Source organism: Rattus norvegicus, chromosome X (genome assembly GCF_036323735.1).
Source record: "Rattus norvegicus strain BN/NHsdMcwi chromosome X, GRCr8, whole genome shotgun sequence".
Lineage (NCBI taxonomy): Eukaryota > Metazoa > Chordata > Mammalia > Rodentia > Muridae > Rattus > Rattus norvegicus.
Genome location: NC_086039.1, coordinates 23,295,808 through 23,314,206, shown reverse-complemented (window position 1 = coordinate 23,314,206; position 18,399 = coordinate 23,295,808). Strand labels below are relative to the sequence as shown.

The 18,399-nt window shown below is 40.2% G+C and overlaps 2 protein-coding genes across 3 annotated transcripts in view; both read left to right on the top strand.

Moving 5' to 3' along the window:
- LOC134484045 (large ribosomal subunit protein eL21-like) overlaps positions 1–16,498 on the top strand; it is a 345,020-nt gene extending 328,522 nt beyond the window's left edge. Inside the window, exon 2 of the mRNA XM_063280430.1 lies at positions 15,381–16,498. The gene's annotated coding sequence lies outside the window, so the exon portion shown is untranslated. The remainder of the gene's footprint in view (positions 1–15,380) is intronic.
- The window catches only part of Maged2 (MAGE family member D2), a 204,067-nt gene that overhangs the window by 50,788 nt on the left and 134,880 nt on the right, over positions 1–18,399 (top strand). The gene's annotated exons all lie outside the window — the stretch shown is intronic.

Below are 18,399 nucleotides of genomic sequence, written 5' to 3'. Positions count from 1 at the left end.
CTTTTATTTTTCATTGTGAAGTCTATAATATGATGTCATACAATACATATAAACATCAATCACCATAATTATAAAGTAAAGCAGTACATCCATTACCCCACAGTTAACCTCCCTCTCTCTCTCTCTCTCTCTCTCTCTCTCTCTCTCTCTCTCTCTCTCTCTCTCTGTGTGTGTGTGTGTGTGTGTGTGTGTGTGTGTGTGTGTATAAACAGTGGGTGACATCTCATTTATCATGAAAAAGATCCTAACCCTTAACCAACTGTAGATAAGAGACTCTTGAAAGGGCTGTGAACTGGTGAATTGATCTTGATACCTGATACAAACAAGTTAAACATGTTGTTTGTCTGCAAGGAAGGCTGCATTGTAACAGACAACTTTCTACAGTAACATAGGAGCTCTAGGAAGCTTCGAGAAGGGATTGATGGACATTGACTAGCCAAAGCATGGAGGGACTGACATTTTGTTCTGTTTTGTTTTGTTTTCAGACAGGGTTTCTCTGTGTAGCTCTGACTGTCTTGGAACTCACTGTAGAGATTAGGCTGGCCTCAAACTCAGAGCTCTACTTGCCTCTGCCTCCTGAGCGCTGGGATTAAAGGCGTGCACCACATTGACTCTTAACATGTTCTGAGGCTGACTGAAGGGCAAATTTGAATGGCCCTATAGTGTCTGACCCTGCAAATGGAACTGGATTATTGGCTGAAATGTTTTCAACAAAGCACCTTTTTTCTATTTCTTGGTCACAGGTTTTTAGCTGCCACTGACCATCAGTCTTGGCACCAGAATTAGTTCTCTGAATAGCGGCAAGAAATTCAGGAGAGAACATTCTGGAAGATCATGTACTTTTGGTGCCAATATGTTGCTCATCTAGGCATTGTACTAAGTCTGTTGAGTGTTTACGTGTGTATGATGTATGATGTATGTATTAATGCATGTATGTATTAATGTATGTATGTATGTATGTATGTATGTATGTATGTATGTATATGGTGTCACATAAAGACCTTACAAGGAGTTCACGGACATACAGAGTTCATTTTAAGGAAATCATTTTTTATGTTCTCAACTTCTGCATTTATTCTTTTCTAAACCTGTTATCCTTCACCACCACCTGTTTGTAAAAGAAAAGCAACCTTACAAGCCATCCAACATTTGATACAAGTTCACTGCCCCTCGTTCATCAAAAATCTCCAGCCATAAGTTTAACCATGAAAAATGCCAAACACTGGGTTTAGTGTTGAGAAAGTGAGTGATTGTCCTACTAGGGAAGAAAACCTTCCAGGAGGCACATACTTTGCAAATGTTTGGTGTTTTTTGTTTGTTTGTTTATTTGTTTGTCTTAAACAAAAGGGTAAGAAAAGAAACCCAGTGTATTTGGCAGCTGCTATGTATTATAAAAAATTCTGATGACAGGCAAGCAAGTGCACTTTAGGGTTATTTGAAGGGTTCATAGGTAGAGCGGATACTGTGATACTGAGACTGTGGTAACTAAATGCTTTTCTATCTCACATTTTCATTTGCTGCCACCGCTTGCATATATAAACAAAGACAGAAAAATCAGTGGTACTTAATGCTGTCTTCTTATAGTACATAATTATTTTGCTCCACGGACACATTTACTAGTCTTTCAAAATGGCTGTTTTTCTCATTAAGGGTTACATTTCAAATAGCAGTTTTATACTAAATTACTAATTAATGTTCTTGTGATCAATTTCACATAGTAGTTCCCACAATAGTTATCTAATCTTAACAAAAACCTTGTTATTTGAACCCTTTCATTATATATATTTCTTTGCAGAAAATATGATAAGGGGGCAAAATTATATCATGCACAAATGAATTCATGAAGATCAAATTCTTTGGGGAAAGTGGAATGTAAATGAAGTTCAGGAAGAAGTGGTATAAAATGTCTGATGGTGTTTACAAGAACTGGCAGCTGTTCTGAAATGTTTACCATGGGCGGCAACTAATTAAATGTCAGGAAGAATTTGAGATGGCAGTTAGAACACACACCAAATATTACAGTTTTCCAAAATCCTTTTTAGAGGATGTAAGTAAAATTTCCAGAACATCATGCCTGCTTGAGGCGTAGGGTCTCTTAAGAGTCAGAGCCAGGCACACAGCAAGCTTTCCTCAGGACACTGGGTTTAACTCTTGGAGAGTGTCCCATGCCTTTTTAAACAGAAAAAAAAATGCCTCTATGGCTCCCATTAAATATAAACTTCCTACAAGACAGTTTGAGAAGACTGACGGCTATACTTTGCTTTCTGAAATAACATGCTTACAGTTTCCTGGCTCTTATGAGTAGAGCAGCAGGGATCGCGACTGAGCAAATGTCTGCAGAGGGGGATGCTGAGTCCTTTGTCATATGCCAAGGAGGGGCATAGCTTGGTCATATGTTGGATCTATTGTTAGCAGTTTGAGAATTCTCCACACTGATTTCCAGAGTGGCTGCACCACTTCGTGATCTCACCAACAGTGAATGAGGTTCTTTTTCCAGATACCCCCACCCCAATATTTGTTAGTAGTTTTCTTGATCTTAGCCATTTTGGTTGGGGTAAAAGGAAATCTCAGAGTAATTTTAATTTATACTTCCCTAATTCCCTAAGGATGTTAAACGCTTTTAAAGATATTTCTTAGTCATTTTATTTTTTCCCTTTGAGAACTCTCAGTTCAGATCTGTAGCTTCCCTCCCCCCTTTTACTTCACTATCATTAAATTAGCATAGTCATATATGATCCCTATACACTGAAGTGGACAGCAAAACTCTAAACAAACAAACAACAAAAGGATAGTGAGTTGTCTTATGCTCAGTAAAAGTGTTAGCCTCAAGACTGATTAAGTTGCAGCAAGCAACTACTCAATTACAAAATATCTGTTTTGCTGGAGGGCTGTGTCCCTCATTTCAATTTCCGGACCATCTGCTAAGAGTGTTGGGACTGGAGGGCTCCCTGAAGACAGAGGTCTGGTTTACTTCTTCCCACACCAGCACAGTGCTCTTGGGGCACCAAGGTCAGGAGAGCTGAGTGTGGAGATGTGAGCAGGATCCCAGAGCTGCCCTTTCCCAGCTGTGTCAGCATAGGCTGGGAAGCCTCAGCCTCACGGCTGGTTATGGAATGATAAGGATTCACGGAACTGATGGGATAGAGGACAAGGCAGGGTTCTTGATGTTGTCTGGTTAAGAGTGAGGTGAGTTATGGTGAGGGTTTCAGACACTGAACATGTAACACAGAATCCTGGCGTGGTATTTACAGGCAGCTCCAGCAGGAATTTCCGAGATCAACATTCTTCTGATTCTGCTCAGTGCCAGCAACCCCCTCCTACTTTGTGGATATCAGTTTGTCCAGCTGTGATTCAGAGCTGGACTCAATCTCTTCACTCACCTGGCTTCTGCCTTAGGGTGCTGCTTTTAGACTAGGTAGTCAGAGAGATACATGTCTTCTCATCAGTGGATATGGTAGAGAGATAGTTGGACTGGGGTAATTGTTCCAGTTTACAGAATGGGATGCTAGAGTCAGACCCAGGGGTTCGAGTCCCAATGGACTTGCCTTTCAGCTTTGTGTCAGCCCTAATGTAGACCCATGCAGGCTCTGTGATTGTTTCTTCAGTCTCTGGGAGCCCTGGTAAGCCCTGATGAGTTGATTCTGTGGGCAGTGCTCTCCTGGTGTCCTCCTTCAGCTCATTTTACGAGTTGATCATTTTTAAATTCTTTAGGGTTCTTTTTTTGAGTTGTTTCTATAATGTGAATATTATTCTTCTACTAGATGTGTAGCTGGCACAGATTATCTCCCATTGCTTATTCTTCATCCAGTTGCTTGTTCCCTTTGCTGTACAGATTTTTTAGTTTTATGAGTTCCTTCATTCCACATTAAAATGTGTCCTGTTTGGAAAGTCCTTTCCTGCATCTCTATATCTCTTAGAGCACTGCCTATGCTTTCTTCTAACAGTTTCAGCATTTCAGGCTTTAGGTTGAGGTCTCTGATTAAACTGGAATTGATACTTGTGCACGGTTACAGATATGGGTCTAATTCCATCCTTTTACATGTGGACATTCATTTGCCCCAGCTCCAGTGGCTGAAGACTCAGTATTTTCTCCAGTGTGTAATTCTGGTGTCTTTGTTAAATATTAGATGGCTACAAAATTATTTATGTTTTTTTCTATTGATCTACATGTGTATTTTTGTAATAGTACCACATTGATTTTTAATACTATACTTATAAAATACAGCTTGAAATCTGGTATGGTCATCCCTCCAGATTTTTAAAAAAATTTTTTATCTTCTTTGCTCAGTACTGCTTTGGCTATCTGGGATCTTTTAGCTTCAAATTTAATTTTAGGATTCTTTTCAATTTCTGTGAATATCATGGAAATTTGATTGGGATTCCATGGAATGTGTAAATTGCTTTTTGTATGATGGCCATTTTCACAATATTAATTCTATCCATCCATGAACATGAGATGGTGTTCCACTCTGTGTGCCTTTCTCTCTCTCTCTTCAGAAACTCCAAGGTTTCCTTGTGGCTATATTTATTCCTAGGCCAACCCAGGTTACTATATTGAGCAAAACTGTTATGATTGAAGGAGACAGATTATTTTTCATCAGTGAAACAAACTAATGCAGTTCATTATCACAAAACCATCAGTAAAATAGATACTTAGAGGAATACTTCAGATTGAAGACAGAGGTACATCCAGAAGACATCAGGATAGAATAAACCACATTGCAAGAACTAAACAAATGAAGAATAGGAAGACACAAAACACTACAAAATCAACAGTGATAGGAATTAATGCAGTCTTACTAATAGTAACTGGGGATATTAGTAATTTAAATTCTCCCATTCAAAAGTTACAGGCTAGCAGATTGATTTAAAAAAAGATAGTGTATTAACGAAGACAAAATAAATTTGGAACCAAAATTATTTGGAAGGAATATTGAAGGTCATTTGATACTAATTAAAGGAACAACTTATAATTCTAAATATATCTGCATTAGTGTACCCAATTCAATAAAACCATCACTGGATGTTTTTTAAAATGTAAATCCCAACATAATAATAGTAGTTGGCTTCAATACCTTTTTTTCACCAATGAAAAGTCTTCATGACAAAAAGTAGAAAATAAAAAATAGAGGAAAAACCTGAGTCAAATAACATAACAGATCAAATGGACCCAAGATGCATCTACACAATATTATATCCATTTCAGCAGTCTAGGGAACTATTCAAAATAGAATCTATAATAAGATACAAAGTAAGTTTCAACACATACTGGAATATGAAATAATACATATTGTATAGAAATATATTATATAGGGATACAACATATGCTAGGGAAATAGTCAAAGCATTTCTACCAAAATCAGAAGACAGGAATGCACACTTTCTGTACTGTACTCTTAATAGTGCTTGAAATTCTTAGCAAAAGTAATAGTATAGAGAGATAGAAGAAATACAAAGAGAAAGGAAAGTATCAAAGTCTCCCTATTTGCAGATGATACGAGTCTATATATAAGAGAGCTTAAAGACTCCACCAGGAAACTCTTAGATCTGATGAATACTCTGGGCAAAGTGACAAATACACAATTAACATACAAATATCAGTAGCCTTCTTATGGTGGCTTGAATAAGAATGACCTCCACTGTGTGTTTACGTTATTTTTTTTTTTGCTTTTTTCTAAATTTTATTTTTCTTGGATATTTTGCAGCTAATGCCGACGTAGTTACAACTGTAAAAGTACATGCTGAAAGGAAAAAGTTTAAAATTGCCCCCTAGACAAAAGTTGAAACCAAAAGCAGGCCCTGGAACTGCCTGTTCCAGAAACTAGCTGATCACAGAAAGAGTAATTGCACCAGCTGGTTCAGCCACTTTGTTCCAGAAACTAGTTAACCATAATAGCAGCTGACCATAATAGCAGCTGACCACAGTAGCAGGAACTGGTTAACCATAAAGTTAGATTAAAATCTTAAAGAACAATCATGAGAAACAGGAGGTTCTTCCCTTGTGATTTGGTATGGTTTTTCCTTTAAATACCCCTTCTTCCAACCATTTGAGGTCGAACTCCTCTACCCCCGCGTGGGATACGAGTCTCGACCCCAGTGCACTGGTTTCTGTCGTCCCTATCAATAAACCTCTTGTTGATCGCATCAAGATTGGTCTCTCGTGAGTTCTTGGGGGGTCGCGTCACTCCAAGACTTGACTGAGGGCCTCTCCGCTCTGGGGGTCTTTCACATGCAAGAAAGGAAGAAGTAAGGACCACGTTCTGTAAATGAAGCTCAGGTTGCCTGCAAAGCTGGCAACACTGATTACTGTTGGAAAGCTGTGTTCAACATTTATTCTCACACAATTAAAGGGATACTGCCAAAAAAAAAAAGGAGGAAAAAGAAAGAAAGAATGGCCTCCATCAGGGCCCTGGTCATTAGAGAGTGGCACTATTAGGAGGCGTGTCCTTGTCATGGTAGGTTTGGCAGTGTTAGAATAGTGTGTGGCTGGGCTTTAGGGTTTCAAAAGCTCAAGCCAGGCCCAGTGTCTTTCCCTTTCTGTTGCGTATTAATCCAGATGTAGATCTCTCAGCTACCTCTCTAGCACTATGTCTACCTGTGTGTTGCCATGGCACTAATGGACTAAATTTCTGAACTATAAGCCAGCCCTAATTAAATGTTTTCCTTTGTAAGAGTTGCTATGGTCACTCAATAGACTTCACAGCAACAGAATATTGACTAAGACATATACCAATAATAAATATACTGAGGTGGAAATTAGAAAAAAAACTTTCCCCTGCACATATGTAGCAGATGTGCAGTTTGGTCTTTCTGCAGGTCCCCAACATCTGGAGTGGGAGATGTCCCTAAATTTGTTGCCTGCCTGTGGATCGCATTCCCCTAACTGGGCTGCCTTGTCTGGTCTCAGTGGGAGAGGATGTGCCTAGTTCTGCAGTCACTTCATGTGCCGGGGTGGGATTATACCCAGAGGGGGTGCAGGGCTTCTCCATTCTGAGACGAGAAGGGAAATGGGAGAGGGAAGGCTATGTGAGGTGGGGAGACTGGAAGGAGAAGGGGGCTATGTTTGGCATGTAAAGTGAATAAATAAATGGAAAAAATTAACAATTTCCTCAAAAATTACCTTGGAATAAGACTTATCATAAAAGTGAAAGACTTCTACAATGAAAAATTTTTTGCTGATAATATTTTTACTTCCACTCTTCATAAACAGAACTCTGTGAAAGAAGAATTTGGTATAATTGTGTTGGGTACAAAATTATAAATTCAAATACATTTTATGGCTGAATCTGGACAGTTACATTCATTTACATTCTTTTTCCTTTTTTTTAAGGCAAAATTCAATTCCTAAGTTTCAGTTCAGTTCAAGCAGCATTCAATGTTAATTTTTTTTAGTCCCCAGATTTAATCAGTTTTAGCAGTACTTGGTATGCTTGGTATTTTAAAACTTCTTTAACCACACCTGTCTTGTGTTCCAGAGGGAGATGGGGGTTCCCTCACCTGTTTCAGTTTTTTTCTCACTTTTTTTTACGTAATTTAAATTTTTTTCCCATATTTATTAAATTGGGTATTTCTTCTTTACATTTCAAATGTTATTCCCTTTCCCGGTTTCCAGGCCAACATCCCCCTAACCCCTCCCGCTCCCCTTCTATGTGGGTGTTCCCTTACCCATCCTCCCCCCATTACTGCACTCCCCCCAACAATCCCGTTCACTGGGTGTTCAGTCTTGGCAGGACCAAGGGCTTCCCCTTCCACTGGTGCTCTTACTAGGCTATTCGTTGCTACCTATGAGGTTGGAGACCAGGGTCAGTCCATGTATAGTCTTTGGGTAGTGGCTTAGTCCCTGGAAGCTCTGGTTGGTTGTCATTGTTGTTCATATGGGGTCTCAAGCCCCTTCAAGCTCTTCCAGTTCTTTCTCTGATTTCTTCAACGGGGGTCCTGTTCTCAGTTCAGTGGTTTGCTGTTGGCATTCAGCTATGTATTTGCCATATTCTGGCTGTGTCTCTCAGGAGAGATCTACATCTGGTTCCTGTCAACCTACACCTCTTTGCTTCACCCATCTTATCTAGTTTGGTGGATGTATATGTATGGGTCACATGTGGGGCAGGCTCTGAATGTGCATTCCTTCAGCCTCTATTCTAAGCTTTGCCTCCATATCCCCTCTTAAGGGTATTCTTGTTCCCCCTTTAAAGAAGGAGTGAAGCATCCGCATGTTGGTCATTCTTTCATGTGGTCTGTGCATCTAGGGTAATTCGAGCATTTGGGCTAATATCCACTTATCTATGAGTGCATACCATGTGTGTTTTTGTGTGATTGGGTTACCTCACTCAGGATGATATTTTCCAATTCCATCCATTTGCCTATGAATTTCATAAAGTCATTGTTTTTGATAGCTGAGTAATATTCCACTGTGTAGATGTATCACATTTTCTGTATCCATTCCTCTGTTGAAGGGCATCTGGGTTCTTTCCAGCTTCTGATTATTATAAATAAGGCTGCTATGAACATAGTGGAGCATGTGTCTTTGTTATGTGTTGGGGCATCTTTTAGGTATATGCCAAGAGAGGTATAGCTGGGTCCTCAGGCAGTTCAATGTCCAATTTTCTGAGGAACCTCCAGATTGATTTCCAGAATGGTTGTACCAGTTTGCAATCCCACCAACAATGGAGGAGTGTTCCTGTTTCTCCACATCCTCACCAGCATCTGCTGTTGCCAGAGTTTTTGATCTTAACCATTATGACTGGTGTGAGGTGAAATCTCAGGGTTGTTTTGATTTGCATTTCCCTTATGACTAAAGATGTTGAACATTTCTTTAGGTGTTTCTCAGCCATTCGGCATTCCTCAGCTGTGCATTCTTTGTTTAGCTCTGAACCCTAATTTTTAATAGGTTATTTGTCTCCCTGCAGTCTAACTTCATGAGTTCTTTGTATATTTTGGATATAAGCCCTCTATCAGTTGTAGGATTGGTAAAGATCTTTTCCCACCATGTTGGTTGCTGTTTTGTCCTAACAACAGTGTCCTTTGCTTTGTAGTTTTATGAGATCCCATTTGTCGATTCTTGATCTTAGAGCATAAGCCATTGGTGTTTTGTTCAGGAAATTTTTTCCAGTGCCCATGTGTTCCAGATGCTTCCCCACTTTTTCTTCTATTGGTTTGAGTGTATCTGGTTTGATGTGGAGGTCCTTGATCCACTTGGACTTAAGCTTTGTACAGGGTGATAAGCATGGATTGATCTGCATTCTTCTACATGCTGACCTCCAGTTGAACCAGCACCATTTGCTGAAAATGCTATCTTTTTTCCATTGAATGGTTTTGGCTCCTTTGTTCAAAAATCAAGTGACCATAGGTATGTGGGTTCATTTCTGGGACTTCAATTCTATTCCACTGGTCTATGTGCCTGTCTCTGTACCAATACCATATAGTTTTTATCAATACTGCTCTGTAATACTGCTTGAGTTCAGGAATAGTGATTCCTCCAGAAGTCCTTTTATTGTTGAGCTATCCTGGGTTTTTTGTTATTCCAGATGAACTTGCAAATTGTTCTGTCTAACTCTCTGAAGAATTGGATTGGAATTTTGATAGGGATTGAATTGAATCTGTAGATCGCTTTTGGTAAAATGACCATTTTTACTATATTAATCCTGCCAATCTATAGGCATGGGAGATCTTTCCATCTTCTGAGATCTTCTTCAATTTCTTTCTTCAGAGGCTTGATGTTCTTATCATACAGATCTTTTACTTGCTTGGTTAAAGTCACACCAAGTTATTTTATACCATTTGGGACTATTATGAAAGGTGTTGTTTCCCTAATTTCTTTCTTGGCTCGTTTCTCTTTTGTGGAGAAGAAGGCTACTGATTTATTTGAGTTAATTTTATACCCAGCCACTTTGCTGAAGGTGTTTATAATTTTTAGTAGTTCTCTGGTGGAACTTTTGCGATAACTTAAATATACTCTCATATCATCTGCAAATAGCGATATTTTGAATTCTTCCTTTCCAATCTGTATCCCTTTGATCTCCTTTTGTTTTCTGATTGCTCTGGCTAGAACTTCAAGAACTATATTGAATAAGTAGGGAGAGAGTGGGCAGCCTTGTCTAGTCCCTGATTTTAGTGGGATTGTTTCAAGTTTCTCTCCATTTAGCTTAATATTAGCTACTTGTTTGCTCTATATGGCTTTTACTATGTTTAGGTATGGGCCTTGAATTCCTGTCCTTTCCAGAATTTTTATCATGAAGGTATATCCTTTTGTTTTAGGATAGAATGTTCTATAAGTATCTGTTAAGTCCATTTGGTCCATGACTTCTCTTAGTCTGTCTGTGTCTCTGTTTAACTCCTGTTTCCATGATCTGTCCATTGATGAGAAGGGGGTGTTAAAATCTCCTGCTATTTTTGTATGAGGTGCAATGTGGGCTTTGAGCTTTGGTAAGGTTTCTTTTATGTATGTAGGTGCCCTTGCATTTGGAGCATAGATATTTAGGATTGAGAGTTCATCTTGGTGGATTTTTCCTTTGATGAATATGAAGTGTCCCTCCTTATCTTTTTTTGATGACTTTTGGTTGAATATCGATTTTATTCGATATTAGAATGGCTATTCCAGCTTGCTTCTTCAGACCACTTGCTTGGAAAGTTGTTTTCCAGCCTTTTACTCTGAGGTAGTGTCTGTCTTTGTCTCTGAGATGTGTTTCCTGTAGGCAGCAAAATGCTGGGTCCTCATTGCATATCCAGTTTGTTAGTCTGTGTCTTTTCCTTGGGGAATTGAGTCCATTGATGTTGAGAGATATTAAGGAATAGTGATTGTTGCTTCCTGTTATCTTAGTATTTGGAGGTGAGATTATGTTTGTGTGCTTGTCTTCTCTTTGTTTTGGTTCAAAAACGATTAGTTTCTTGCTTTTTCTAGGGTGTAGCTTGCCTCCTTGTGTTGGGTTTTACCATTTATTATCCTATTTAGGGCTGGATTTGTAGAAAGATATTGTGTAAATTTGGTTTTGTCATGGAATATCTTGGTTTCTTCATCTATGTAAATTGAGAGTTTTGCTGGATACAGTAACCTGGGCTGGCATTTGTGTTCCATTATGGTCAGTATGACACCTGTCCAGGTTCTTCTGGCTTTCATAGTCTCTGGTGAGAAGTCTGGTGTGATTCTGATAGGTCTGCCTTTATATGTTACTTGACCTTTTTCCTTTACTGCTTTTAATATTCTTTTTTTGTTTTGTACATTTGGTGTTTTGACTATTATGTGACAGGAGGAGTTTCTTTTCTGGTCCAATCTATTTGGAGTTCTGTAGGCTTCTTGTATGCCTATGGGTATCTCTTTCTTTAGGTTAGGGAAGTTTTCTTCTATGATTTTGTTGAAGATATTTACTCGTCCTTTGAGTTGGGAGTCTTCACACTCTTCTATACCTATTATCTTTAGATTTGATCTTCTCATTGTGTCCTGGATTTTCTGTATGTTTTGGACCAGTAGCCTTTTCCATTTTACATTATCTTTGACAGTTGAGTCAATGATTTCTATGGAATCTTCTGCTCCTGAGATTCTCTCTTCTATGTTTTGTATTCTGTTGGTGATGTTTGTATCTACGGCTCCTTGTCTGTTCCTTTGGTTTTCTATATAGGGTTGTGTCCCTTGGTGCTTTCTTTATTGTTTCTATTTCCATTTTCAATTCCTTCACCTGTTTGATTGTGTTTTCCTGTATGTATTTCAGGGATTTTTGTGTTTCCTCTCTAAGGGCTTCTACTTGTTTACTTGTGTTTTCCTTCATTTTTCTAAGGGAGTTCTTTATGTCTTTCTCATAAAGTCCTCCATCATCATGATCACATGTGATTTTAAATCTAGATCTTGATTTTCTGGTGTGTTTGGATATTCAGTGTTAGCTTTCATTGGAGAATTGGGATCTGATGATACCATGTAGTCTTGGCTTCTGTTGCTTTGTTTCCTGTGCTTGCCTCTCACCATCAGGTTGTCTCTGATGTTATCTTGTTCTGCTATTTCTGAGAGTGGCTTGACTGTCCTATAGGCCTGTGTGTCAGGAGTGCTGTAGACCTGTTTTCCTGCTTTCTTTCAGCCAGTTATAGGAACAGAGTGTTCTGCTTTCAGGTGTGTAGTTGTTCCTCTCCTCTGGCTTTCAGCTCTTCCTGTGGGTATGTGTCCTGAGTCCACCAGGCAGGTCACTTGGAGCAGAAAATTTGGTCTTACCTCTGGTCTTGGGCCTGAAGTTACTCTCGGGGCTTGGTTTCAGCTCCATGAGGGCAGCAACCAGAAGGGCCTACCCCTCCTTCTCCTGGGTCCTTGTGCACTGGGGTCCCAGATGGTGCTAGGTGTTTTCCTCTAGCGTCAGAAATGTGGGCAGAGACTAGTCTCCTCTGGTTTCCCAGGTGTGTCTGCCCCTCTGAAGGTCTAGCCCTCCCTCCCATGGGATTTGGGTGCAGGGAGCTGTTTGACCGGGTCCGTTCAGATCCAGGCGCAGTCTGGACCGCAGGGCTCCTACGGCTTGCCTGCTCTTATCTTCCTGTGCCCAGAGGTCCTATATAGTTTCCTCTTGGGCCATTGATGTGGGCAAAGGTAGACAGAAGTGGCCAGCTCTCCTGCCCTGCAGTCTCAGGATTGCCCACACGTCTGGGCGATGAGCTTTCTCTCCCATGCGGTTTGGGGGCAGGGAGCTGTGGGCTGGGACCAGCGAAGTTCGGGTGCCAGCTACAATGAAAATTTTAAAACACTGAAGAAATGGAAGAAGACACTAGACAGTAGAAAGGCCTCATATACTTATGAATTGGAAGAAATAATATTGTGAAAATGGATACATTACCAAAAACAATTATATATTCAATGCCATCCAATTAAAGTTTCAGTCTCATTCTTCAGAGAAATGGGGTCAGGGGTATAGAATTCTCAAAATTTGGAGCAAGAAGTTCCAAGTAAAATTCTGTGATTTGACCATAACTGCATTTAAGTTACACCAAAGAGCCATAGTCAGGAGAACAGCATGGCACTGGCACAAAACAAGCTCAATGGTGTTGAATAGATGATCCAGACATAAAGCCTTGCAGAAACAGCCAACTGATGTTTATTTTTTTAGGAAGGTGCAAAATATACATAGAAGAAAAGACAGACTTTTAAAAAATAATGTGGAGAAACCAGAGTGTCCATACATGGACGAATGAAACTAGATCCCTTTCTCTTACCCTGTGAAAATCTTAATTCCAGATGGATCAAAGATGTTAATGACACCAGAAGTTCTGAAGGTGGTATAGGAAAAAGTAAGGCAAAATGAAGCAAACAATAGGCATAGAGAGTCAGAGAGGTGACTCACTGAGGCAAGCCTGAGTTGTAGTCTATCCTTGGAGCCTATGGTGTAAGGAGAGATTGATTTCTGGAAGTTGTTCTTAGAATCCCATGCATATGCTGTGGTACATATGCGTGCTGCATACTGTGGTGGTTTGAATATGCTTAGCCCATGGGAAGTGGCATTATTAGGAGTTGTGTCATTGTTGGAGTGGGTGTGGCCTTGTTAGAGGAAATACATCACTGGGGGGGGGGGGCTTATAAGCTCTGCCCAGTGTGGAAGAGACAGCCTTCTGTTTGCCTTTGGAACAAGATGTAGAACTCTCAGCTCCTCCTGCATCATTCCTGCCTGGATGCTGCCATGCTTTATGCTATGATAATAATGGACTGAACTTCTGAACCATAAGCCAGTCCTAATTAAGTGTTGCCTTTATAAGAGTTGCCTTGGTCGTGGCATCTCTTCACAGCAATGAAAACCCTAACTAAATACATAATAGTAAATGATTTAAATATACAGGCCTGATGAGAGAGTTTAGCAGGCAAGGGAATTTGTTTTTAAGCCTGAAAAACCTGAGTTTGAGCCTTAATACCCATACAGGGGAAGGTGAGATATGACTCTCAAAAATTGTTTTGACCAAAGATACAGGTGATGTGGAGAGATTGCTCAGTGGTCAGGGTCACTTGTTCTTGTTGGAGGACCCAGGTTCAATTCACAGCACCTACATGGTAGCTCACAACTGTCCATAACTCCAGTTTTAGAGACTCCAATACCCTATTCTGACCTCCATGGGCAACAGACACTCATGTAGTGCACAGACATATACACAAGAAAAACACTCACGCACATAAAATAGAATAAATCTTAAAAAAAAACACAAGAATATCCAAGGTCTCTGTGACTAGGACTCCAGTTGCTTAGGAAATAATGCCAACAAGTCATGAATGGGCTTTCATGAAATTAGAAAGCTTTCACACTGCAAATGAAACAGTTAATCAAGTGAAGAGACAGCCAAGAGAACAGGATAAAACCTCTGCTAATTATACATATGAAGAAAGAATAATATTTAGAATATGTATAGAACCTATAAAGTATGTGAGAAGGAATCAAATAATCCAATCAATAAATGGGGTGATGAATAAATAGTTTTCAAAAAAGAGAGTACAAATGGATAATAAACATATGAACTTCAACTTCATGCGCCATCAGAAAAAATAAAATTACATGGAGGATTGAGTTTGATGGCACACAGCTTTAATCCCAGAACTTGCAAAGGAGGTGGAGGCAGAGAGGCAGAGGCAGAGGCAGGATGGGGATAGGGGTGGGGACAGGGGGCAGTCTGTGTGTTTAATGCTACCCTGGCCTACATACAGAATTCTAGGTCACCCAGGCTTACATAATAAGACTCTGTTTCAAAAGCAAGGAAGCCATCAAACAAACAACAAAGTATGTTGAAATTCTATCTCACTCCATTCAGAATGGCAGTCATCAAGACAACAATAAATGAGGATGAGGATGCAGAAAAGGGAACCTAATGTGAAATTTCAGAACAACACTAAATATAGGGGTGGAAGAGATGGCTCAGCGCTTAAGAGTACTTGCTGCTTTTGAAAAAGGCTGGGATTTGATTCTTAGCACCTGAATGACAGTTCACAATCATCTGTAGCTCCACTTGTAGACAATTTGATGCCCTCTTCTGACCTCCAAGGGCTCCTACATGAATTCACACATAATGCACATACACACACTCAGACAGACAGACACACATGCACACTTACATGTGTGCGAGCATGAGCACACACACACACACACACATACAAATACATTTAAAAACATTTTTATAAAGAAAATTATCTAAATTCACTCTAAAAGTAGAAGTATCATTTGACCTACCTAGACCACTCCTAGGTATTTACCCCAAGGACTGCAATTTAACACATCCCAGAGATACATGCATATTAATGCTTCTCTCAGCAGTAATTGTGATACCTAAAGCACAGAGCCAACATAGGTGTCGTGTCTGTTCATAGGGAAATGGGTAAAGAAAATGTGAGATTCTATATTTGAAATGTTCAACCGTGAATACTATAGTTACATCATTTGCAGGAAGGTGGAAGTAACTAGAGCCATTCTTTGTTTTTTAGGCTTGTTTTATTTTAATGACTGATCGATGTGAGGCCACAGCCACGCCACTATGTATAGACACGAGGGAAACTTTATTTCTTGGTCTCTTCCTCCTTGAAGAGTCTTGATCTCGTCCTTCTTGGTCTGGTGACGCTCCTCCTGGTGCTTCCAATGCTTCCTTGGTGGCAGACCCGTGTGCCTCAGCCTGGTCAGACAGTAGCTACTTGCGGGCTTTGTCTGCCTTCACTTTGTGAATCTGCTCCATGAGAATCCACTTGTTTTTGAATACATTCCCTTTGACTTTCAGGTCCAGGCTGTGATACATATGGCGGTCAATCTTCTTAGATTCCCGGTATCTCCTGAGAAGCTGGTGCAGGATCCTCATCCTTCTCATCCAGGTCACCTTCTTGGGCATCCGAGCATTGGCAGTGCCCTTCATCTTTCCTATGCCCATATGCCATTCTTATTAAGCAAATTTTGTGGGTCTCTGGAAGACAAATATTGGAATGTTCTGTCATTTGTATAATTTGGATTTCATACACATAGACAAAACTACATATGTGCACAAAACATGAAAGCAGAAGGGACGTTGTCTTGGGGGAGACAAAGGGAACTAGTCAGAGAGATGTGGGGTGAAAATTTGAGGATAGTGCAGTAGAGGGGGTGATATGCTCTAAATACATTATATACTTTCACAGTAGTGACCTCTTTAACCCAGCACCATTAAAAATTAAATACTATAGCAGAAAACTAGAAAGAAAAAGAAACAAATAAAAGGGAAGGAAGGAAAGAAGAAAGAACAAAAAAGAAAGAAAAAACTAGAGGAAGGAAGATGTTTTAGATGTTCAAAATAGTTTCTTGGAACATGCCTAATGACATAATTTTTCCTTGTAAAAGCGTGGTGTGCTAAAGCTATAGAAGGAAATCTTGCTGGTGTCGAACCAACATTTCTTTTCTCCTTTAGCCGTGTTACAGTATGCAGTTGTGGATGAGTAAGGACTCTGTAATAGCTGCTGTGAACACTAGCAGAAGGTAAAGAGAAAAGGACCCAGAAGTCTTCCCTAGGCAGAGGTTGCCGCCTGCTTGTTTTACAATCTGACATTTCAAGGCATTTTACCTTTGCTTCAGAACTCTGTTTCTTCTGTATTACTAGAGATAAATACATAACTGCTTACAACATTCTTTATTTGACAGTTGGAGACTTCAGAAGACTCATGAATTACTTACTTTTCTTTACTGTGATAAATCACCATGGCTAATGCAATTTGTAGAAGAGAGAATTCATAACTGCTTATGGTTTGTGGTGGTTTTATTGAGAATGGCCCCCATAGGCTCATAGATTTAAATGCTTGGTCACCAGGGAGTGTTACTGTCTGAAAAGATTAAGAGTTATGTTGTTGGAGGAAATGTGTCACTGGAGGTGAGCATTGAGGTTTCAAAAGCCCATGCCAAGCCCAAAGTCTCTCTCTTTGCCTTTGAATTAGGATGTGGCTACAGTGCCTGCCTGGATGCTGCCATGCTCCCTGCTATGATGATAATGGACTAAATCTCTGAAACTATAAGCTAGCTCCAGTGAAATGCTTTCCTTTATAAGAGTTGCTATGGTCATGGTGTCTCTTCACAGCAATGGAAGAGTGTCTGAGGCACAGCCTCAGAAGGATAATAGTCTGTCATGGCAGGGAAGCTGCAGTGGGCAAACAGGGCAGCAGGAGTTGGAAGCTGAGAGCTTACAACTAGAAAGCCAAGCATAAACAGAGAGAGTAAACTGGAAGTGGCAGAAGGATTTTAGTTCTGAAAGTCTGCCCCAGGAGACTACGTACTGCATCCAGCAAGGCCACATCTCCAAAATCTCCCCAAATAGCACCACCAAGTAGAGTCCAAATACAGAAACCCATGGGAGACATGCTCACTCAAATGCCAGTGCGAGGGTCATCACTGAGCTTGTTTTTATTAGGTAGCATCCAAGTTTTCCCCACCCCCTCCATGTTTCCATGTTGTCATTTGTAATGTTTGAGAGGATCCTTGAGATTAAAGTTCTACTTACAAATGATTTAACTTGAAAGCTGGCTTTTCTTTGCAAACTCAAATCTATCAGCTAGGTACCAAGACCAGGAATCCTATCCCTACAGGGAGCCATGCATATATTTTCTTGTGCCGTAATCAAATAGTAGCATAAGTGCATAATTATCAGTTGAACTCATCATTGCTGCTGCTCTCATCATTCAGATATGCAAATGAAGAGCACTATGGACTAAGCCTTTTAAGTGAAGGGCAATTTAATTGTCACCTGAGTGATTGCTAGTTGTTACTCTTGTACCTGGTGACTTAACAGTTTAAAATAAGCAGAAACTTGACATAACACAAAGTAAGTTACCCATAAAAATTGTTTTTATCTTTAGCGTGAAAACTTTAAGAAAGTTTTAAAAGTCACTTCCATTTCTTTTTTAAATTTATTTATTCCCTTTTATACTGATAGCAGCCCCTCATCTTCCTCTCTCCTCAGTCCCAACTTCACATACCCCTCCTCTTTTTTACCCCATCCCCTTCTCCTTAAGGAAGGGGAAGTCCCCCATGGGTATCAACCTGCCCTGGTACATCAAGTTGCAGCAGGACTAAGTGAATCCTCTTTCACGGAGGATTCCCAGGCAGCCTATCCCAGGGAAGGGATCTAATGGCAGGCAGCAGAGTCAGTGACAACCTCTGCTCCAATTATGAGGGGAACCCTCGTGAAGACCACCATGCTGCACATCTGCTACAAATGTGTAGAAGGCCTAGGCCCAGCCCATTCATGCTCTTTGGTTGGTGGTTCAGCCTCTGTTAGTTGACTCTGTAGGTCTTCTTGTGGTGTCCTTGAGCCCTCTGGCTCCCTTAATCCTTCCCTCAACTCTTCTGCAAGACTCCAAGAACTCTGCCTATTGTTTGACTGTGTGTCTCTGCATCTGTTTCCATTAGCTGCTGAATGAAGCCTCTAAGGAGACAGTTGTTAGGCTCCTGTCTACAA